Source organism: Pseudophryne corroboree, unplaced genomic scaffold (assembly GCF_028390025.1).
Source record: "Pseudophryne corroboree isolate aPseCor3 unplaced genomic scaffold, aPseCor3.hap2 scaffold_2403, whole genome shotgun sequence".
NCBI classification, from domain to species: domain Eukaryota; kingdom Metazoa; phylum Chordata; class Amphibia; order Anura; family Myobatrachidae; genus Pseudophryne; species Pseudophryne corroboree.
The window spans coordinates 25411-47813 of NW_026969059.1; the positions used below are offsets into that span (position 1 = coordinate 25411).

The 22403-nt window shown below is 46.7% G+C and overlaps 16 non-coding genes and 4 pseudogenes across 16 annotated transcripts; 10 read left to right on the top strand and 10 right to left on the bottom strand.

Annotated features, from left to right (window-relative positions):
- Positions 1-29: 29 nt before the first annotated feature.
- LOC135011239 (U1 spliceosomal RNA) lies at positions 30-193 on the bottom strand. The gene has a single exon (XR_010210357.1). It is a non-coding gene; the product is annotated as a U1 spliceosomal RNA (small nuclear RNA).
- Positions 194-868: 675 nt separating this feature from the next.
- LOC135011253 (U1 spliceosomal RNA) lies at positions 869-1031 on the bottom strand. Its single transcript, XR_010210367.1, has one exon. It is a non-coding gene; the product is annotated as a U1 spliceosomal RNA (small nuclear RNA).
- Positions 1032-1183: 152 nt separating this feature from the next.
- On the bottom strand, positions 1184-1347 carry LOC135011227 (U1 spliceosomal RNA). The gene has a single exon (XR_010210345.1). It is a non-coding gene; the product is annotated as a U1 spliceosomal RNA (small nuclear RNA).
- Positions 1348-2021: 674 nt separating this feature from the next.
- On the bottom strand, positions 2022-2184 carry LOC135011243 (U1 spliceosomal RNA). Its single transcript, XR_010210361.1, has one exon. It is a non-coding gene; the product is annotated as a U1 spliceosomal RNA (small nuclear RNA).
- A 152-nt stretch (positions 2185-2336) lies between these two features.
- On the bottom strand, positions 2337-2500 carry LOC135011237 (U1 spliceosomal RNA). The gene has a single exon (XR_010210355.1). It is a non-coding gene; the product is annotated as a U1 spliceosomal RNA (small nuclear RNA).
- A 593-nt stretch (positions 2501-3093) lies between these two features.
- Positions 3094-3221, bottom strand: LOC135011257 (U1 spliceosomal RNA; annotated as a pseudogene).
- A 144-nt stretch (positions 3222-3365) lies between these two features.
- On the top strand, positions 3366-3481 carry LOC135011259 (U5 spliceosomal RNA). The gene has a single exon (XR_010210371.1). It is a non-coding gene; the product is annotated as a U5 spliceosomal RNA (small nuclear RNA).
- A 282-nt stretch (positions 3482-3763) lies between these two features.
- On the top strand, positions 3764-3879 carry LOC135011262 (U5 spliceosomal RNA). Its single transcript, XR_010210373.1, has one exon. It is a non-coding gene; the product is annotated as a U5 spliceosomal RNA (small nuclear RNA).
- A 286-nt stretch (positions 3880-4165) lies between these two features.
- On the top strand, positions 4166-4281 carry LOC135011263 (U5 spliceosomal RNA). The gene has a single exon (XR_010210374.1). It is a non-coding gene; the product is annotated as a U5 spliceosomal RNA (small nuclear RNA).
- A 5370-nt stretch (positions 4282-9651) lies between these two features.
- TRNAN-AUU (transfer RNA asparagine (anticodon AUU)) lies at positions 9652-9725 on the bottom strand. Its single transcript has one exon. It is a non-coding gene; the product is annotated as a tRNA-Asn (tRNA).
- Positions 9726-11029: 1304 nt separating this feature from the next.
- Positions 11030-11193, top strand: LOC135011261 (U1 spliceosomal RNA). The gene has a single exon (XR_010210372.1). It is a non-coding gene; the product is annotated as a U1 spliceosomal RNA (small nuclear RNA).
- Positions 11194-11345: 152 nt separating this feature from the next.
- On the top strand, positions 11346-11487 carry LOC135011255 (U1 spliceosomal RNA; annotated as a pseudogene).
- A 692-nt stretch (positions 11488-12179) lies between these two features.
- LOC135011264 (U1 spliceosomal RNA) lies at positions 12180-12343 on the top strand. The gene has a single exon (XR_010210375.1). It is a non-coding gene; the product is annotated as a U1 spliceosomal RNA (small nuclear RNA).
- Positions 12344-12495: 152 nt separating this feature from the next.
- Positions 12496-12637, top strand: LOC135011245 (U1 spliceosomal RNA; annotated as a pseudogene).
- A 692-nt stretch (positions 12638-13329) lies between these two features.
- On the top strand, positions 13330-13493 carry LOC135011232 (U1 spliceosomal RNA). Its single transcript, XR_010210350.1, has one exon. It is a non-coding gene; the product is annotated as a U1 spliceosomal RNA (small nuclear RNA).
- Positions 13494-13645: 152 nt separating this feature from the next.
- On the top strand, positions 13646-13787 carry LOC135011246 (U1 spliceosomal RNA; annotated as a pseudogene).
- Positions 13788-14479: 692 nt separating this feature from the next.
- Positions 14480-14643, top strand: LOC135011249 (U1 spliceosomal RNA). Its single transcript, XR_010210364.1, has one exon. It is a non-coding gene; the product is annotated as a U1 spliceosomal RNA (small nuclear RNA).
- Positions 14644-19488: 4845 nt separating this feature from the next.
- LOC135011247 (U1 spliceosomal RNA) lies at positions 19489-19651 on the bottom strand. The gene has a single exon (XR_010210362.1). It is a non-coding gene; the product is annotated as a U1 spliceosomal RNA (small nuclear RNA).
- A 152-nt stretch (positions 19652-19803) lies between these two features.
- Positions 19804-19967, bottom strand: LOC135011240 (U1 spliceosomal RNA). The gene has a single exon (XR_010210358.1). It is a non-coding gene; the product is annotated as a U1 spliceosomal RNA (small nuclear RNA).
- A 675-nt stretch (positions 19968-20642) lies between these two features.
- Positions 20643-20798, bottom strand: LOC135011258 (U1 spliceosomal RNA). Its single transcript, XR_010210370.1, has one exon. It is a non-coding gene; the product is annotated as a U1 spliceosomal RNA (small nuclear RNA).
- Between the last annotated feature and the right edge of the window lie 1605 nt (positions 20799-22403).

A 22403-nucleotide genomic window follows, 5' to 3' on the forward strand; every position in this document is an offset into this window, starting at 1 on the left:
AAAGAAATCTGACTTTTACCAGAGCTGACCAGAGGAAAACACAAACACAGTCCCCCACTACCACAAAAAATGCAGGCGAGTTTCCCACATTTGGGGAAATCACAGGGGTCAGCATACCCAGAATGCAATGAATGAACCTCACCCTGGGTGAACAATCTTCATGACCATGGTGTCTCCTATGCAAAATAAGTATGATTTGGGATAGGGCTGGGAGGGCCGCTGCTCAGGCACATCTCTGTCAAGTAAAGGAGATTCAACTGAGGCAGCACAAGGGAACTCTCATCTGGGGACAACAACTGCAGGGAGAACACATATTTTCAGATGAACATGGGAGGGCAGAAGGCTGCCTAAAACTGAAGCACCCCCAAACAACAAACCAAATGCAACAACTAGTGCAAGCATTCCTGGGGGAAGGCCTGCCGCAGATGGATTTGCATATGGTGATGTCATCCAAGCAGTGGGTCATAGTTGGCTACAACCCTCATCTGCATATGAAAAGAGAAAAGGGGCGTGCAGGGCATGGCGGCCTTTTGCGGTGCTTGGATGACCCCTAGTTCGCATTAAACACCCCCACCCACCTTTGGTGTGGGGCTGATGTTGGCCATGCCCCATCCCCTGAAGCATTCAAGCTGATTTCTTGCAGCAGCTGGGCACTGTAACAGCTCCAGAGCTGCTCTGTAAGGCAAGTAAAAGATTGTGTGGGCCCTGCAGCACTACCTGTAGTTTGCATTGTGCATTGGAAGGCACAAAGTAAGCAGACGGGAGGAGAAGTCAGGATAGTGCACAAGGGTATAGAAGGGAGGGGCTCAAGATAAAAGAAGTGGAAACAGACAGCAAACTAGGCTGGAGAAAGACCTGAGACAAAGAGATCTGAATTATACGAGAGCCGACCAGAGGAAACACAAATTATGCAGTCAAGTGTCCCACATTTGGGGAAATCGTAGGAGCAGCACACCCAGAGTGCAATGGGTGAGCCTTGCCCTGGGAGAAGCAACTTCCTGATCATAGTATCTCACCTGGCAGGTAAGTAGGAGTTGGGCTAGAGCTGGGGAGGGTCGCTGCTCGGGCACCCCCCTGTCAAGTGAAGGAGATCCAACTGAGGCAGCACAAAGAAACTCTCGAAAGAAGAACAAGGCTAGAGGAAGATCTGAGACAAAGAAATCTGACTTTTACCAGAGCTGACCAGAGGAAAGCACAAACACAGTCCCCCACTACCACAAATAATGCAGTCGAGTTTCCCACATTTGGGGAAATCACAGGGGTCAGCATACCCAGAATGCAATGAATGAACCTCACCCTGGGAGAACAATCTTCATGACCATGGTAACTCCTATGCAAAATAAGTATGATTTGGGATAGGGCTGGGGAGGGCCGCTGCTCAGGCACATCTCTGTCAAGTAAAGGAGATTCAACTGAGGCAGCACAAGGGAACTCTCATCTGGGTACAACAACTGCAGGGAGAACACATATTTTCAGATGAACATGGGAGGGCAGAAGGCTGCCTAATACTGAAGCATCCCCAAACAACAAACCAAATGCAACAACTAGTAAAAGCATTCCAGGGTGAAGGTCTGCAGAAGACGGATTTGCATACGGTGATGTCATCCAAGCAGTGGGCCAAAGTTGGCTGGAACCCTCATCTGCATATAAAAAGAGAAAAGGGTTATGCAGGGCATGGCGGCCTTTTGCGGCACTTGGATGACCCCTAGTTTGCATTAAACACCTCCACCCTCCTTCGGTGTGGGGCTCATGTTGGCTATGCCCCAGCCCCTGAAGCATTCAAGCTGATTTCTTGCAGCAGCTGGGCACTGTAACAGCTCCAGAGCTGCTCTGTAAGGCAAGTAAAAGGGTGTGGGCCCTGCAGCACTACCTATAGTTCGCATTGTGCGTTGGAAGGCACAAAGTAAGCAGAAAGGAGGAGAAGTCAGGATAGTGCGCAAGGGCATAGAAGGGAGCGGCTCAAGAAAAGAGAAGTGGAAACAGACAGCAAACTAGGCTGGAGAGAGACCTGAGACAAAGAGATCTGAATTATACGAGAGCCGACCAGGGGAAACACAAATTATGCAGTCAAGTTTCCCACATTTGGGGAAATCGCAGGAGCAGCACACCCAGAGTGCAATGGGTGAGCCTTGCCCTGGGAGAAGCACCTTCATGATCATAGTATCTCACCTGGCAGGTAAGTAGGAGTTGGGCGAGAGCTGGGGAGGGTCGCTGCTCGGGTACTTCCCTGTAAAGTGAAGGAGATCCAACTGAGGCAGCACAAGGGAACTCTCGAAAGAAGAACAAGGCTAGAGGAAAATCTGAGACAAAGAAATCTGAGTTTTACCAGAGCTGACCAGAGGAAAGCACAAACACAGTCCCCCACTACCACAAATAATGCAGTTGAGTTTCCCACATTTGGGTAAATCACAGGGGTCAGCATACCCAAAATGCAATGAATGAACCTCACCCTGGGAGAACAATCTTCATGACCATGGTATCTCCTATGCAAAATAAGTATGATTTGGGATAGGGCTGGGGAGGGCCGCTGCTCATGCACATCTCTGTCAAGTAAAGGAGATTCAACTGAGGCAGCACAAGGGAACTCTCATCTGGGGACAACAACTGCAGGGAGAACACATTTTTTCAGATGAACATGGGAGGGCAGAAGGCTGCCTAATACTGAAGCACCCCCAAACAACAAACCAAATGCAACAACTAGTACAAGCATTCCTGGGGGAAGTTCTGCAGAAGACGGATTTGCATACGGTGATGTCATCCAAGCAGTGGGCCAAAGTTGGCTGGAACCCTCATCTGCATATGAAAAGAGAAAAGGGGTGTGCAGGGCATGGCGGCCTTTTGCGGCGCTTGGATGACCCTTAGTTCGCATTAAACACCCCCACCCTCCTTCGGTGTGGGGCTCATGTTGGCCATGCCCCATCCCCTGAAGCATTCAAGCTGATTTCTTGCAGCAGCTTGGCACTGTAACAGCTCCAGAGCTGCTCTGTAAGGCAAGTAAAAGGGTGTGGGCCCTGCAGCACTACCTGTAGTTTGCATTGTGCATTGGAAGGCACAAAGTAAGCAGACAGGAGGAGAAGTCAGGATAGTGCACAAGGGTATAAAAGCGAGTTTCCCACATTTGGGAAAATCACAGGGGTCAGCATACCCAGAATGCAATGAATGAACCTCACCCTGGGAGAACAATCTTCATGACCATGGTATCTCCTATGCAAAATAAGTATGATTTGGGATAGGGCTGGGGAGGGCCGCTGCTCAGGCACATCTCTGTCAAGTAAAGGAGATTCAACTGAGGCAGCACAAGGGAACTCTCATCTGGGGACAACAACTGCAGGGAGAACACTTATTTTCAGATGAAAATCTTGGTCATGCTCTGGTTTCTCTTCAGAACGAACAAATCTTTCGCCTTTTACTAAAGATTTCTGTGGAGAGGAGCAAAACCGAGTTTTATCTCAATCTTTGCATGCCCCATATTATTGGGGTTTCTTTTATCAGTTTAAAGACAGAACGAGTGTGCTTTCTTGTTAGCTTTAATGTAAGCTCATTTGCATAGAAATGACAGTAAATGTTTGTTTCTTTTCAAACAGAACTTTCTTGACCATGCTACTTGCTTGAAAGATCTGGGAGCACATGGAATACAGTACAAACCATGCTTATAGCAAGGAGAAGCCAGGTGAGAAATCTGCTTTCTTTCAAGTTGGGCGCTCACTTTGATCTGAATGAGGACTGCTGGCACAGCATTTAGGCGACAGGTGGAATCTTGGTCATACTCTGGTTTCTCTTCAGAACGAACAAATCTTTCGCCTTTTATTAAAGATTTCTGTGGAGAGGAGCAAAACTGAGTTTTATCTCAATTTTTGCATGCCCCATATTATTGGGGTTTCTTTTATCAGTTTAAAGACAGAACGAGTGTGCTTTCTTGTTAGCTTTAATGTAAGTTTATTTGCATAACAATGACTATAAATGTCTGTTTCTTTTCAAGCAGAACTTTCTTGACCATACTAATTGCTTGAAAGATCTGGGAGCACATGGAAAAGAGTACAAACCATGTTTATAGCAAGGGGAAGCCTGGTGAGAAATCTGCTTTCTGTCATTCAAATTGGGTGCTCACTTTGATCTGAATGAGAACTGCTGGCATGGCACTCAGGCGACAGGTGGAATCTTGGTCATGCTCTGGTTTCTCTTCAGAACTAACAAATATTTCGCCTTTTATTAAAGATTTCCGTGGAGAGGAGCAAAACTGAGTTTTATCTCAATTTTTGCATGCCCCATATTATTGGGGTTTCTTTTATCAGTTTAAAGACAGAACGAGTGTGCTTTCTTGTTAGCTTTAATGTAAGTTTATTTGCATAACAATGACAGTAAATGTTTGTTTCTTTTCAAACAGAACTTTCTTGACCATGCTACTTGCTTGAAAGATCTGGGAGCACATGGAAAACAGTACAAACCATGCAGTATCACAAGAGCCTTTATTTGATCTTTCATGAAGATAGAGCAGAATTGAGGACACGTCAACAATTTCTGCCGAAGGTGGTTCATCTTTCCACATGGTGCCTTTGGCCACTGACACCTTCGTTGAGTCAAAGTCTCTGGCTGTGGTCAGAACTTTGAAAATTTATGTCACCAGAACGGTTCAGATTAGGAAAACAGAGGCTCTGTTTGTCCTGTATGCTCCCATCAGGATTGGGTGTCCTGCTTCCATGTAGACCATTATGCGCTGGATCTGTGGTAAGATTCAGCATGCTCGTTCCACGGCAGGATTGCCGTTACTGAAGTAGGTGAAGACCCATTCTACTAGAAAGGTGGGTTCATCCTTGGCAGCTGGTCGGGGAGTCTCGGCATTGCAACTTTGCCGAGCAGCTATTTAGTAAACACTTTTGCTAAGTTTTACAAGTTTGATACCTTGGCTGATGATAACCTTAAGTTGGGTCATTCGGTGCTGCAGAGTCGTACGCACTCTCCCACCCGTTCAAGAGCTTTGGTATAACCCCATGGTTCTTAATGTGACCCCAGCATCCTCTAGGTCGTATGAGAAAATAGGATTTTAATACCTACCGGTAAATCCTTTTCTCTTAGTCTGTAGAGGATGCTGGGCACCCGTCCCAGTCCATACTGTGTCTGCAGTTATTACTTGTGGTTATACACATGTTGTGTTATGGTTCTGGTCAGCTTTTTGCTGCAATTGTTCATGCCGTTGGCTTGTGTTCTGTTGAATGCCACTTTCTGCGGCATGCTTAAGGTGTGAGCTGGTAAGATGCTCACCTTAGTTTAACAATAAATCCTTTCCTCGAAATGTCCGTCTCCCTGGGCACAGTTCCTATAACTGGAGTCTGGAGGAGGGGCATAGAGGGAGGAGCCAGTTCACACCCTTTGAAAGTCTTAAAGTGCCCATGTCTCTTGCGGATCCCGTCTATACCCCATGGTTCTTAATGTGACCCCAGCATCCTCTACGGACTAAGAGAAAAGAATGCCCTTGCGCACTATCCTGACTTCTCCTCCCGTCTGCTTACTTTGTGCCTTCCAACGCACAATGCGAACTACAGGTGGTGCTGCAGGGCCCACACCCTTTTACTTGCCTTACAGAACAGCTCTGGAGCTGTTACAGTGCCCAGCTGCTGCAAGAAATCAGCTTGAATGCTTCAGGGGATGGGGCATGGCCAACATGAGCCCCACACCAAAGGAGGGTGGGGGTGTTTAATGTGAACTAGGGGTCATCCAAGCACTGCAAAAGGCCGCCATGCCCTGCATGCCCTTTTTCTCTTTTCATATGCAGATGAGGGTTCCAGTCAACTTTGGCCCACTGCTTGGATAACATCACCGTATGCAAATCCGTCTGCTGCAGACCTTCCCCCAGGAATGCTTGTACTAGTTGTTGCATATGGTGCTTCAGTATTAGGCAGCCTTCCGCCCTCCCATGTTCATCTGAAAAGATGTGGTCTCCCTGCAGTTGTTGTCCCCAGACGAGAGTTCCCTTGTGCTTCCTCAGTTGAATCTCCTTAACTTGACGGGGGAGGGGCTGCCCGAGCAGCCACCCTCCCCAGCCCTATCCCAACTCATCCTTATTTTGCATATGAGATCTCTTGATCATGAAGATTGTTCTCACAGGGTGAGGTTCATCCATTATATTTTAAAATAGGAAGGTACAAATTACATATTTGAATTGCATCTATGTGCTGGATTCAAATGTCCCCCCCCCCCTTCCTTTCTCAATTGTGCCCGTCAGCAGCTATTCTAAGGTTGCTGCCAATGGGTGTGACATATTAATTTCTTCTGTGGGGTACACTGGACTCCACAAGGATTCACATTGGGGTGTAGAGTAGGATCTTGATCTGAGGCACCAACCGGCTCAAAGCTTTTGACTGTTCCCAAGAAGCTCAGTGCATTCTCCTCTATAACCCCGCTTCCATGAACAGGGAGCTCAGTTTGTAGTTGGTGCCTTCAGTAGCAGGCCGCTTAACAGGGGCCTGCCTCAGGCAGCCTATTCTTAGCTATTAATTTTGACAAGAAAAGAAGAACTTGTTTTATGAGAATCTACAAGGGCTGCAGCAGGCTAGGTCTAATAGACATCTTTACTGCAGCTTCATCACTCCCAGCGGCGCTGTATACTCCCGTGCCCTGGTTGCTGGGTCACTGCAGCGGAGGCTCCGGTTTCATCCTAAGGTCAGTCACACACACACCACCCTTCCGGATCACGAGGCCGCTGATGAAGGGGAGCGAGGCCGTAGGGGGTGGGCCGTGTGCGCACTGCGGTGGATACTGATTACTGGGCAGCCGCTCCACTAGCCACCAGGTACAGTTAAGGAGCACAGGTCTGGGGGTTTTTCTCCTATATTAACCCAATTTTGTACTGCCCGCAGCGCATTGTGATAGGTAATAGGGCCTGATTCAGGTTGGATTGCAATCACAATAAGCGATCCAACTGCAAAAATTGCTAAGAGCATACGCATGTGCCTGCATTTTCTGCGGCACCCCGCAGAGAATGTGATCGCCTCTGCCTGTCAATCGGGGCGGGGAAGGGGGGGAGAGGTGGGTCAGCAACACTCCATTTCCAAGTCAGAGATGGAGCGGTGCGGGGGCAAGGCTTCAAAATGGGGTCTGCAACAGAGGAGACACAGGAGGCATGGTCACAGCGGCTGTATGACATCACATTCAGCCGCTGTGATCACAAAAATGGTGGCGGCTTCCTGCGCGCACATACAGTCTGCCCCAGCAGGAGCCTACACCATTTTTTATGATCACGCTGAACTGCAGTGCGACTGCAATTACAGCATGGTCAAGAAGGGAGGCGTCATGCTGGGTGGCCATGCCCTGTCACTGTGCAGGAGCCAGCACCGCTCACACACTAGTCCCCGGGTGCAGCCCCCAACCCCCGGGACACCCGGAGCAACAAAATGTAGATTCAGGCCACCAGGCCACGCCCCTACCTATGAAACCATGCCTCCTTTTTACCATTGCGCTGCTTATCTGCGCGCACTGCATTACAATCTCCCTCGCCACCTCTCTGGGTGTCACCAGTGATAGTGACACCTCTGCCATGCTTGTAGCAGCTGGTCCTAAGATCTACGCCTCAAACCCTGAGTGTTTGCCCTTGTGACTTGTTGATCATCATAGCGAAGCAGATGCTTACAGAAAACTGCAGGGGCTTAGATTGAAAATAAAAAAATTGATGGGTATAAGGTAGAGAGGAGCAGGTTCGGTTCTCCGAGAACCGAATTCCCCACAAACTCCACGTGGTTTACACTGGTCCAAGGCAGGCTCGGTTGTTCCCGCCTGACTCGGAAAACCTGAACAAGGGAAAATGTCATCATCCCGCTGTCGGATTCTCGCGAGATTCGGATTCCATATAAAGAGCTGCGCGTTGCTGCCATTTTTACTCGTGCATTGAAGAGAGAGCGGAGAGGACGTGGCTATGTTCTCTCAGTGGAAATCTCAATATCAGTGCTCAGTATCAGTGGTTACTTATTGCTGCTCAGTAATACTAGTAGTGTGTCTCTCCTGCTCAGTGTCAGTTCTCAGTAGTATCCTCATCAGTGCTCAGTATCACTGCTCATTGTCTTGTGCTGCATTGTGGTGCTCAGCATACTACAGTACATTACTAATAGTCCAGTGCTGCATCTTGCTGCTCAGTGTCAGTTCTAGTATCCTCATCAGTGCTCACTATCACTGCTCATTGCATTGTGGTGTTCTGTATACTACAATAACATAGTAATATAGTAACATAGTTTTTGAGGTTGAATAGAGGCAAATTGCCCATCGTGTTCAACCTGTTTTAAGTTGTGATGATTCTACATACTTGCTGAATAATGTTTTATGACTAGTTAGCTACTATAACTCATGTTACCCCCGGATTAACCATGTTGATATTTTAAGTATTATAACCTTGGATAGCTTTTTCATTCAGAAATGTATCCATTCCTTTTTTAAATCCAATTACAGAGTCCGCCATTACCACCTTCCCTGGCAGGGAATTCCACATCCTGATTGCCCTAACAGTGAAGAATCCTTTCCTCCATTGCGTTCTGAACTTTCCTCCAGTCGCAGCGAGTGACCACGTGTTCTTTTAATAAATAATTCCTCTGATAACTCTTTGTTATGTATCTTTACATATTTGAAGATATTAATAATATCTCCTCTTAGGCACCTCTTTTCTAGTGTATAAATATTCAGCCTAGTAAGTCTTTCCTTATAGTCAAGTACTTTTAGGCCTTTAATCAATTTAGTCTTCAGGATCTCTTACACTTCCATGAGCAGCAGAGTAGTGCAATGGAAGCATGCTGGGCCCATACCCCAGAGGTCGATTGATCGAAACTATCCTCTGCTATGTGCATTTTTTTTTTTATAATTAAAGTAATCAAAAACTGGGATTGATATTTTGGCTCTTTTATTTTTACTTAAAGTACAATAACTTTTATCATTTTAATTTGTTTTAATAGTATATTGACAGCATTGTTTTCTTTAAAAAATCCACTTAATTTTCTTTACCCTATTACTGAAATGGTAATTGACAAAAACAAACTACATTGTCACCAGAAGAGCAATGCAAAATGTACAAGTGATATATGAAAATCATCTTCCATCTTGAATTTCAATGATGCATTGGGACAACAATTTGTGAGAAACATCTTCACCCATAAAGAAAGATTTTCTTAATTCCTTACCTGTGTGCTGATTAGATATCACCTTGTTTTCACATTAAACAGACTTCCCCATGAGGAAGCAGCAATGATGCAGTGACGTTTCCTGGTGTCAACCTGTATTATTTCAGTAGACATTGAAATGAGGATGCATCTTTGATGCCTTTCCAATGAAGCAAGTTTAATTCAGTAATAGGTGAAAAACCATTCCTACAAAGGTGTTAATCAGAGACTTGGCTTTGTGGACACTTTTCAGAGAGCAAATTTGTTAGCATAAACATAAAATCAGAAAATGAAGAGCTGTTTAATCACTCAATTGTACTTTTCTGCCAGCATAATTTTTTTTCTCTGCAACCCACTGCTAAATTGTGCTTCCTAGCTGTTTTTTTATAAAATCACTTAATCAAATCTAACTCTGATTACATCAGAGAAGGCCAGGTACCCTACACCATAAGGGGGGTTTTTGAAATTTTGACTTGTCTACTTAAAGATCACCAAAATCTGATTACAAGGTCAATTACATCCCTGGGTGGGATTGAACCACCAACCTTTTGGTTAATAGCCAAACATGCTAACCGATTGCGCCACAGAGACACCTTGCAAAAGTCAATACTGACAAAGGCTAATAAGCATTCATCTAGAACGTTTCCTAGAAAAACTTTAAAAAGTCAATAATCTGGAGAATTTTTGTAAGAAACACATTGGTACTTTCCCATGATGAGTGAGTGCTTCAGGATTTCTTGCACTTACATGGGCTATTAACCAAAAGGTTGGTGGTTCAATCCCACCCAGGGATGTAATTGACCTTGTCAACAGATTTTGGTGATCTTTAAGAAGACAAGTCAAAATTTCATACCCCCTCTTATGGTGTAGGGTACCTGGCCTTCTCTGACGTAATCAGAGTTAGATTTAATTAAGTGATTTTATAAAAAACAGCTAGGAAGCACAATTTAGCAGTGGGTTGCAGAGAAAAAAATAACATTTTAAACCTACCGGTAATTTTTTTTTCTCGTAGTCCGTAGAGGATGATGGGGACTCCGTAAGGACCATGGGGGATAGACGGGCTCCGCAGCAGACATGGGCACTTTAAGAAAGACTTTTGATCTGGGTGTGCACTGGCTCCTCCCTCTATGCCCCTCCTCCATACCTCAGTTAGAGAAACTGTGCCCAGAGGAGACGGACAGTACGAGGAAAGGATTTTTGTTAATCCAAGGTCAAGATTCATACCAGCCACACCAATCACACCGTATAACTTGTGATATACTACCCAGTTAACAGTATGAAAACAACATAGCATCAGTCCAAGACCGATGAAAACTAACATATAACCCTTATGTAAGCAATAACTATATACAAGTCTTGCAGAAGTAGACCGCACTTGGGACGGGCACCCAGCATCCTCTACGGACTACGAGAAAAAGATTTACCGGTAGGTTTAAAATCTTATTTTCTCTTACGTCCTAGAGGATGCTGGGGACTCCGTAAGGACCATGGGGATTATACCAAAGCTCCCAAACGGGCAGGAGAGTGCGGATGACTCTGCAGCACTGATTGAGCAAACAGGAGGTCCTCCTCAGCCAGGGTATCAAACTTATAGAACTTTGCAAAGGTGTTTGAACCAACTTTGACCCACTGCATGGATGACATCACCATATGCAAATCCATCTGCGGCAGGCCTTCCCCCAGGAATGCTTGAACTAGTTGTTGCATTTGGTTTGTTGTTTGGGGGTGCTTCAGTATTAGGCAGCCTTCTGCCCTCCCATGTTCATCTGAAAATATGTGTTCTCCCTGCAGTTGTTGTCCCCAGATGAGAGTTCCCTTGTGCTGCCTCAGTTGAATCTCCTTTACTTGACAGAGATGTGCCTGAGCAGCGGCCCTCCCCAGCCCTATCCCAAATCATACTTATTTTGCATAGGAGATACCATGGTCATGAAGATTGTTCTCCCAGGGTTAGGTTCATTCATTGCATTCTGGGTATGCTGACCCCTGTGATTTCCCCAAATGTGGGAAACTCAACTGCATTATTTGTGGTAGTGGGGGACTGTGTTTGTGCTTTCCTCTGGTCAGCTCTGGTAAAAGTCAGATTTCTTTGTCTCAGATCTTCCTCTAGCCTTGTTCTTCTTTCGAGAGTTCCCTTGTGCTGCCTCAGTTGGATCTCCTTCACTTGACAGGGGGGTGCCCGAGCAGCGACCCTCCCCAGCTCTAGCCCAACTCCTACTTTACTGCCAGGTGAGATACTATGATCATGAAGATGCTTCTCCCAGGGCAAGGCTCACCCATTGCACTCTGGGTGTGCTGCCCCTGCGATTTCCCCAAATGTGGGAAACTTGACTGCATAATTTGTGTTTCCCCTGGTCGGCTCTCATATAATTCAGATCTCTTTGTCTCAGGTCTCTCTCCAGCCTAGTTTGCTGTCTGTTTCCACTTCTTTTTTCTTGAGCCCCTCCCTTCTATACCCTTGTGCACTATCCTGACTTCTCCCGTCTCCTTACTTTGTGCCTTCCAACGCACAATGCAAACTACAGGTAGTGCTGCAGGGCCCACACCCTTTTACTTGCTTTACAGAGCAGCTCTGGAGCTGTTACAGTGCCCAGCTGCTGCAAGAAATCAGCTTGAATGCTTCAGGGGCTGGGGCATAGCCAACATGAGCCCCACACCGAAGGAGGGTGGAGGTGTTTAATGCGAACTAGGGGTCATCCAAGCGCCGCAAAAGGCCGCCATGCCCTGCACACCCCTTTATTCTTTTCATATGCAGACGAGGGTTGAAGCCAACTTTGACCCACTGCTTGGATGACATCACCATATTCAAATCCATCTGCTGCAGGCCTTCCCCCAGGAATGCTTGCACTAGTTGTTGCATTTGGTTTGTTATTTGGGGGTGCTTCAGTATTAGGCAGCCTTCTGCCCTCCCATGTTCATCTGAAAATATGTGTTCTCCCTGCAGTTGTTGTCCCCAGATGAGAGTTCCCTTGTGCTGCCTCAGTTGAATCTCCTTTACTTGACAGAGATGTGCCTGAGCAGCGGCCCTCCCCAGCCCTATCCCAAATCATACTTATTTTGCATAGGAGATACCATGGTCATGAAGATTGTTCTCCCAGGGTTAGGTTCATTCATTGCATTCTGGGTATGCTGACCCCTGTGATTTCCCCAAATGTGGGAAACTCAACTGCATTATTTGTGGTAGTGGGGGACTGTGTTTGTGCTTTCCTCTGGTCAGCTCTGGTAAAAGTCAGATTTCTTTGTCTCAGATCTTCCTCTAGCCTTGTTCTTCTTTCGAGAGTTCCCTTGTGCTGCCTCAGTTGGATCTCCTTCACTTGACAGGGGGGTGCCCGAGCAGCGACCCTCCCCAGCTCTAGCCCAACTCCTACTTACCTGCCAGGTGAGATACTATGATCATGAAGATGCTTCTCCCAGGGCAAGGCTCACCCATTGCACTCTGGGTGTGCTGCCCCTGCGATTTCCCCAAATGTGGGAAACTTGACTGCATAATTTGTGTTTCCCCTGGTCGGCTCTCATATAATTCAGATCTCTTTGTCTCAGGTCTCTCTCCAGCCTAGTTTGCTGTCTGTTTCCACTTCTTTTTTCTTGAGCCCCTCCCTTCTATACCCTTGTGCACTATCCTGACTTCTCCCGTCTGCTTACTTTGTGCCTTCCAACGCACAATGCAAACTACAGGTAGTGCTGCAGGGCCCACACCCTTTTACTTGCTTTACAGAGCAGCTCTGGAGCTGTTACAGTGCCCAGCTGCTGCAAGAAATCAGCTTAAATGCTTCAGGGGCTGGGGCATAGCCAACATGAGCCCCACACCGAAGGAGGGTAGAGGTGTTTAATGCGAACTAGGGGTCATCCAAGCGCCGCAAAAGGGCGCCATGCCCTGCACACCCCTTTTTTCTTTTCATATGCAGACGAGGGTTGAAGCCAACTTTGACCCACTGCTTGGATGACATCACCATATGCAAATCCATCTGCTGCAGGCCTTCCCCCAGGAATGCTTGCACTAGTAGTTGCATTTGGTTTGTTGTTTGGGGGTGCTTCAGTTTTAGGCAGCCTTCTGCCCTCCCATGTTCATCTGAAAATATGTGTTCTCCCTGCAGTTGTTGTCCCCAGATGAGAGTTCCCTTGTGCTGCCTCAGTTGAATCTCCTTTACTTGACAGAGATGTGCCTGAGCAGCGGCCCTCCCCAGCCCTATCCCAAATCATACTTATTTTGCATAGGATATACCATGGTCATGAAGATTGTTCTCCCAGGGTTAGGTTCATTCATTGCATTCTGGGTATGCTGACCCCTGTGATTTCCCCAAATGTGGGAAACTCAACTGCATTATTTGTGGTAGTGGGGGACTGTGTTTGTGCTTTCCTCTGGTCAGCTCTGGTAAAAGTCAGATTTCTTTGTCTCAGATCTTCCTCTAGCCTTGTTCTTCTTTCGAGAGTTCCCTTGTGCTGCCTCAGTTGGATCTCCTTCACTTGACAGGGGGGTGCCCGAGCAGCGACCCTCCCCAGCTCTAGCCCAACTCCTACTTACCTGCCAGGTGAGATACTATGATCATGAAGATGCTTCTCCCAGGGCAAGGCTCACCCATTGCACTCTGGGTGTGCTGCCCCTGCGATTTCCCCAAATGTGGGAAACTTGACTGCATAATTTGTGTTTCCCCTGGTCGGCTCTCATATAATTCAGATCTCTTTGTCTCAGGTCTCTCTCCAGCCTAGTTTGCTGTCTGTTTCCACTTCTTTTTTCTTGAGCCCCTCCCTTCTATACCCTAGTGCACTATCCTGACTTCTCCCGTCTGCTTACTTTGTGCCTTCCAACGCACAATGCAAACTACAGGTAGTGCTGCAGGGCCCACACCCTTTTACTTGCTTTACAGAGCAGCTCTGGAGCTGTTACAGTGCCCAGCTGCTGCAAGAAATCAGCTTGAATGCTTCAGGGGCTGGGGCATAGCCAACATGAGCCCCACACCGAAGGAGGGTGGAGGTGTTTAATGCGAACTAGGGGTCATCCAAGCGCTGCAAAAGGCCGCCATGCCCTGCACACCCCTTTATTCTTTTCATATGCAGACGAGGGTTGAAGCCAACTTTGACCCACTGCTTGGATGACATCACCATATTCAAATCCATCTGCTGCAGGCCTTCCCCCAGGAATGCTTGCACTAGTTGTTGCATTTGGTTTGTTGTTTGGGGGTGCTTCAGTATTAGGCAGCCTTCTGCCCTCCCATGTTCATCTGAAAATATGTGTTCTCCCTGCAGTTGTTGTCCCCAGATGAGAGTTCCCTTGTGCTGCCTCAGTTGAATCTCCTTTACTTGACAGAGATGTGCCTGAGCAGCGGCCCTCCCCAGCCCTATCCCAAATCATACTTATTTTGCATAGGAGATACCATGGTCATGAAGATTGTTCTCCCAGGGTGAGGTTCATTCATTGCATTCTGGGTATGCTGACCCCTGTGATTTCCCCAAATGTGGGAAACTCGACTGCATTATTTGTGGTAGTGGGGGACTGTGTTTGTGCTTTCCTCTGGTCAGCTCTGGTAAAAGTCAGATTTCTTTGTCTCAGATCTTCCTCTAGCCTTGTTCTTCTTTCGAGAGTTCCCTTGTGCTGCCTCAGTTGGATCTCCTTCACTTGACAGGGGGTGCCCAAGCAGCAATCCTCCACAGCTCTAGCCCAACTCCTACTTACCTGCCAGGTGAGATACTATGATCTTCACTGTTAGGGCAATCAGGATGTGGAATTCCCTGCCAGGGAAGGTGGTAATGGTGGACTCTGTAATTGGATTTAAAAAAGGAATGGATACATTTCTGAATGAAAAAGCTATCCAAGGTTATAATACTTAAAATATCAACATGGTTAATCCAGGGGGAACATGAGTTGTAGTAGTTAACTAGTCATAAAACATTGTGAAGGCAGGGGAGAAGAACAAGCGCCATATGGTGTAGTATTTTGAATAAATTGGAGTGATAGATAGGTATATACGAAGTAAGTACCGGATAGATTCTTGAGATTAGGCCTGTCTGTCTCACTAAATTCTTTGTGGCTGTTCCCCACCTAGGAGACAAAAGATCATCGCCATATGGTGTAGTAACCTCAGATATATCTTGGGGTACCCTCCCCTCTATTTCATGCGTACCAAAAGGAAAATTCAATATAGCATATAGGATATATTTATATCCAGGTAGATCAAGTCGGTCCAATATGATGTAATGGCTGAATCAGTCGACTGTTGCTGCCTTATATAGTATTATCAATAAAAAATTTTAATCCACAAAATAATAATACAAATTCAGATAAAAAATAAATAAAACAAATCAGAAAATCTTAGCTGATTGGTGTAGGCAGTAGTTAGGTCAGTCTCAACGCGTTTCGCCTCCAGGGCTTCCTCAGGAGAATACATCATATCAAAAGATACACATATTTATAGTGCTTTCAGTTTCATTTTGGCCAGCACTTCCGGTTCGCGTCATTTCCGGAACCGGAAGTGCTCGGTCCGACTTACATACTAAATGCATATGTGGCTTGATATTTAACATTAGATTGCATTGGTGGTGCAGTGTTAATATAAATTTTAGATCAGTCTGTATAAGTAGCGCAAGACGGACATAGAGTCCGTTTGCTCCGTGAAACCGGAAGTGACGCGGCTCGTCCCGGCCACTGCCGCGTCACTTCCGGTTTAGGTTAGAACCGGAAGTGCTGGCCAAAACGAAACTGAAAGCACTATAAATATGTGTATCTTTTGATATGATGTATTCTCCTGAGGAAGCCCTGGAGGCGAAACGCGTTGAGACTGACCTAACTACTGCCTACACCAATCAGCTAAGATTTTCTGATTTGTTTTATTTATTTTTTATCTGAATTTGTATTATTATTTTGTGGATTAAAATTTTTTATTGATAATACTATATAAGGCAGCAACAGTCGACTGATTCAGCCATTACATCATATTGGACCGACTTGATCTACCTGGATATAAATATATCCTATATGCTATATTGAATTTTCCTTTTGGTACGCATGAAATAGAGGGGAGGGTACCCCAAGATATATCTGAGGTTACTACACCATATGGCGATGATCTTTTGTCTCCTAGGTGGGGAACAGCCACAAAGAATTTAGTGAGACAGACAGGCCTAATCTCAAGAATCTATCCGGTACTTACTTCGTATATACCTATCTATCACTCCAATTTATTCAAAATACTACACCATATGGCGCTTGTTCTTCTCCCCTGCCTTCACAGAATTTCATGACTGAACATACCCAAGTCATATTCTGAAGAACTGAGCAGCCACCAAAGAAGTTTGGAGAGGTGTTTTCTGACGGAGCATCCACAACTGACTGAATCCAAACAGTAGAACCTGTTTGACGACCCTTTTCTTTAAAGGAATATTTGGACGCGAGACTAAGCGCACTGACCTTAAAAAAACTCCCAGTCATAAAACATTATTCAGCAAGTATGTAGAATCATCACAACTTAAAACAGGTTGAACACGATGGGCAATTTGCCTCTTTTCAACCTCAAAAACTATATTACTATATGTTACTATATTACTATGTTACTGTAGTATACAGAACACCACAATGTAATGAGCAGTGATAGTGAGCACTGATGAGGATACTAGAACTGACACTGAGCAGCAAGATGCAGCACTGGACTATTAGTAATGTACTGTAGTATGCTGAGCACCACAATGCAGCACAAGACAATGAGCAGTGATACTGAGCACTGATGAGGATACTACTGAGAACTGACACTGAGCAGGAGAGACACACTACTAGTATTACTGAGCAGCAATAAGTAACCACTGATAATGAGCACTGATATTGAGATTTCCACTGAGAGAACATAGCCACGTCCTCTCCGCTCTCTCTTCAATGCACGAGTAAAAATGGCGGCAACGCGCAGCTCTTTATATGAAATCCGAATCTCGCGAGAATCCGACAGCGGGATGATGACATTTTCCCTTGTTCAGGTTTTCCGAGTCAGGCGGGAACAACCGAGCCTGCCTCGGACCAGTGTAAACCACGTGGAGTTCGTGGGGAATTCGGTTCTCGGAGAACCGAACCCGCTCTTCTCTACCTTATACCCATAATTTTTTTTATTTTCAATCTAAGCCCCTGCAGTTTTCTGTAAGCATCTGCTTCGCTATGATGATCAACAAGTCACAAGGGCAAACACTCAGGGCTTGAGGCGTAGATCTTAGGACCAGCTGCTACAAGCATGGCAGAGGTGTCACTATCACTGGTGACACCCAGAGAGGTGGCGAAGGAGATTGTAATGCAGTGCGCGCAGATAAGCAGCGCAATGGTAAAAAGGAGGCATGGTTTCATAGGTAGGGGCGTGGCCTGGTGGCCTGAATCTACATTTTGTTGCTCCGGGTGTCCCGGGGGTTGGGGGCTGCACCCGGGGACTAGTGTGTGAGCGGTGCTGGCTCCTGCACAGTGACAGGACATGGCCACCCAGCATGACGCCTCCCTTCTTGACCATGCTGTAATTGCAGTCGCACTGCAGTTCAGCGTGATCATAAAAAATGGTGTAGCCTTCTGCTGGTGCAGACTGTATGTGCGCGCAGGAAGCCGCCACCATTTTTGTGATCACAGCGGCTGAATGTGATGTCATACAGCCGCTGTGACCACGCCCCCTGTGTCTCCTCCGTTGCAGACCCCATTTTGAAGCCTTGCCCCCGCACCGCTCCATCCCTGACTTGGAAATGGAGTTTTGCTGACCCCCCTCTCCCCCCCTGCCCCGATTGACAGGCAGAGGCGATCGCATTCTCTGCGGGGTGCCGCAGAAAATGCAGGCACTTGCGTATGCTCTTAGCAATTTTTGCAGTTGGATCGCTTATTGTGATTGCAATCCAACCTGAATCAGGCCCTATTACCTATCGCAATGCGCTGCGGGCAGTACAAAATTGGTTTAATATGGGAGAAAAACCCCCAGACCTGTGCTCCTTAACTGTACCTGGTGGCTTGTGGAGCGGCTGCCCAGTAATCAGTGTCCACGCCAGTGCGCACACGGTCCACCCCCTACGGCCACGCTCCCCTTCATCAGCGGCCTCGTGATCCGGAAGGGCGGTGTGTGTGTGACTGACCTTAGGAAGAAACCGGAGCCTCCGCTGCAGTGACCCAGCAACCAGGGCACGGGAGTATACAGCGCCGCTGGGAGTGATGAAGCTGCAGTAAAGATGTCTATTAGACCTAGCCTGCTGCAGCCCTTGTAGATTCTCATAAAAAAAGTTCTTATTTTCTTGTCAAAATTAATAGCTAAGAATAGGCTGCCTGAGGCAGGCCCCTGTTAAGTGGCCTGCTACTGAAGGCACCAACTACAAACTGAGCTCCCTGTTCATGGAAGCGGGGTTATAGAGGAGAATGCGCTGAGCATCTTGGGAACAGTCAAAAGCTTTGAGCCGGTTGGTGCCTCAGATCAAGATCCTACTCTACACCCCAATGTGAATCCTTGTGGAGTCCAGTGTACCCCACAGAAGAAATTAATGTGTCACACCCATTGGCAGCAACCTTAGAATAGCTGCTGACGGGCACAATTGAGAAAGGAAGGGGGAGGAACATTTGAATCCAGCACATAGATGCAATTCAAATATGTAATTTGAACCTTCCTATTTTAAAATATAATGGATGAACCTCACCCTGTGAGAACAATCTTCATGATATAGAGATCTCATATGCAAAATAAGCATGAGTTGGGATAGGGCTGGGGAGGGTGGCTGCTCGGGCAAGCCCCTCCCCCGTCAAGTTAAGGAGATTCAACTGAGGAAGCACAAGGGAACTCTCGTCTGGGGACAACAACTGCAGGGAGACCACATCTTTTCAGATGAACATGGGAGGGCGGAAGGCTGCCTAATACTGAAGCACCATCAAATATCAAACCATATGCAATAACTAGTACAAGCATTCCTGGGGGAAGGTCTGCAGGAGACGAATTTGCATACGGTGATGTCATCCAAGCAGTGGGCCAAAGTTGGCTGGTACCCTCATCTGCATATGAAAAGAGAAAAGGGTTATGCAGGGCATGGCGGCCTTTTGCGGCGCTTGGATGACCCCTAGTTCGCATTAAACACCTCCACCCTCCTTCGGTGTGGGGCTCATGTTGGCTATGCCCCAGCCCCTGAAGCATTCAAGCTGATTTCTTGCAGCAGCTGGGCACTGTAACAGCTCCAGAGCTGCTCTGTAAGGCAAATAAAAGGGTGTGGGCCCTGCAGCACTACCTGTAGTTCGCATTGTGCGTTGGAAGGCACAAAGTAAGCAGACGGGAGAAGTCAGGATAGTGCGCAAGGGCATAGAAGGGAGCGGCTCAAGAAAAGAGAAGTGGAAACAGACAGCAAACTAGGCTGGAGAGAGACCTGAGACAAAGAGATCTGAATTATACGAGAGCCGACCAGGGGAAACACAAATTATGCAGTCAAGTTTCCCACATTTGGGGAAATCGCAGGGGCAGCACACCCAGAGTGCAATGGGTGAGCCTTGCCCTGGGAGAAGCACCTTCAAGATCATAGTATCTCACCTGGCAGGTAAGTAGGAGTTGGGCTAGAGCTGGGGAGGGTCGCTGCTCGGGCACCCCCCTGTCAAGTGAAGGAGATCCAACTGAGGCAGCACAATGGAACTCTCGAAAGAAGAACAAGGCTAGAGGAAGATCTGAGACAAAGAAATCTGACTTTTACCAGAGCTGACCAGCGGAAAACACAAACACAGTCCCCCACTACCACAAATAATGCAGGCGAGTTTCCCACATTTGGGGAAATCACAGGGGTCAGCATACCCAGAATGCAATGAATGAAACTCACCCTGGGTGAACAATTTTCATGACCATGGTGTCTCCTATGCAAAATAAGTATGATTTGGGATAGGGCTGGGGAGGGCCGCTGCTCAGGCACATCTCTGTCAAGTAAAGGAGATTCAACTGAGGCAGCACAAGGGAACTCTCATCTGGGGACAACAACTGCAGGGAGAACACATATTTTCAGATGAACATGGGAGGGCAGAAGGCTGCCTAATACTGAAGCACCCCCAAACAACAAACCAAATGCAACAACTAGTGCAAGCATTCCTGGGGGAAGGCCTGCAGCAGATGGATTTGCATATGGTGATGTTATCCAAGCAGTGGGTCAAAGTTGGCTTCAACCCTCATCTGCTTATGAAAAGAGAAAAGGGGCGTGCAGGGCATGGCAGCCTTTTGCGGTGCTTGGATGACCCCTAGATCGCATTAAACACCCCCACCCTCCTTTGGTGTGGGGCTCATGTTGGCCATGCCCCATCCCATGAAGCATTCAAGCTGATTTCTTGCAGCAGCTGGGCATTGTAACAGCTCCAGAGCTGCTCTGTAAGGCAAGTAAAAGGGTGTGGGCCCTGCAGCACTACCTGTAGTTTGCATTGTGCATTGGAAGGCACAAAGTAAGCAGACGGGAGGAGAAGTCAGGATAGTGCACAAGGGTATAGAAGGGAGGGGCTCAAGAAAAAAAGAAGTGGAAACAGACAGCAAACTAGGCTGGAGAGAGACCTGAGACAAAGAGATCTGAATTATACGAGAGCCGACCAGAGGAAACACAAATTATGCAGTCAAGTGTCCCACATTTGGGGAAATCGTAGGAGCAGCACACCCAGAGTGCAATGGGTGAGCCTTGCCCTGGGAGAAGCACCGTCCTGATTATAGTATCTCACCTGGGTGTGCTGCCCCTGCGATTTCCCCAAATGTGGGAAACTTGACTGCATAATTTGTGTTTCCCCTGGTCGGCTCTCATATAATTCAGATCTCTTTGTCTCAGGTCTCTCTCCAGCCTAGTTTGCTGTCTGTTTCCACTTCTTTTTTCTTGAGCCCCTCCCTTCTATACCCTTGTGGACTATCCTGACTTCTCCTCCTGTCTGCTTACTTTGTGCCTTCCAATGCACAATGCAAACTACAGGTAGTGCTGCAGGGCCCACACCCTTTTAGTTGCCTTACAGAGCAGCTCTGGAGCTGTTACAGTGCCAAGCTGCTGCAAGAAATCAGCTTGAATGCTTCAGGGGCTGGGGCATGGCCAACATGAGCCCCACACCAAAGGAGGGTGGGGGTGTTTAATGCGAACTAAGGGTCATCCAAGCGCCGCAAAAGGCCGCCATGCCCTGCATACCCCTTTTCTCTTTTCATATGCAGATGAGGGTTCCAGCCAACTTTGGCCCACTGCTTGGATGACATCACTGTATGCAAATCCGTCTTCTGCAGACCTTCCCCCAGGAATGCTTGTACTAGTTGTTGCATTTGGTTTGTTGTTTGGGGGTGCTTCAGTATTAGGCAGCCTTCTGCCCTCCCATGTTCATCTGAAAATATGTGTTCTCACTGCAGTTGTTGTCCCCAGATGGGAGTTCCCTTGTGCTGCCTCAGTTGAATCTCCTTTACTCTAAAACTTTTAAAACTTAGCAAAAGTGTTTACTAAATAGCTGCTCGGCAAAGTTGCAATGCCGAGACTCCCCGACCAGCTGCCCAGGATGAACCCACCTTTCTAGTAGAATGGGTCTTCACCTAATTCAGTAACGGCAATCCTGCCGTGGAATGAGCATGCTGAATCTTACCACAGATCCAGCGCATAATGGTCTACATGGACGCAGGACACCCAATCCTGTTGGGAGCATACAGGACAAACAGAGCCTCTGTTTTCCTAATCTGAACCGTTCTGGTGACATAAATTTTCAAAGTTCTGACCACAGCCAGAGACTTTGACTCAACGAAGGTGTCAGTGGCCCAAGGCACCATGTGGAAAGATGAACCACCTTCGGCAGAAATTGTTGACGTGTCCTCAATTCTGCTCTATCTTCATGAAAGATCAAATAAAGGCTCTTGTGATACTGCATGGTTTGTACTGTTTTCCATGTGCTCCCAGATCTTTCAAAAAAGAAGCATGGTCAAGAAAGTTCTGTTTGAAAAGAAACAACATTTACTGTCATTGTTATAGAATTTGGGAGAAAAAACAAGAAGAAATCTGCACTGTTGACGCACTGGACAGAATGAATGAATCATAAAATATAACCTTTATTAAGTATGTATTAAAATTGGATAAATATTAATATTATTATCCCAAACTGCAGTGAAACATAAAGGTTAAAATCACAGAACTAACATACATGTGCATAAGAAGAATAAAGAGATGTGAAAAAAAGGTTTAAAAAGCGTGTCCGTGTGTGATTATTTTTGAAGGCACAACCCTGGCGGGGTTGTTTATATAGATATATATGTTGCTAATAATCACTTTCTAGCGTAATGTTATTAAATAGCTGTTAGTATCTATGTCGTCAGGTAC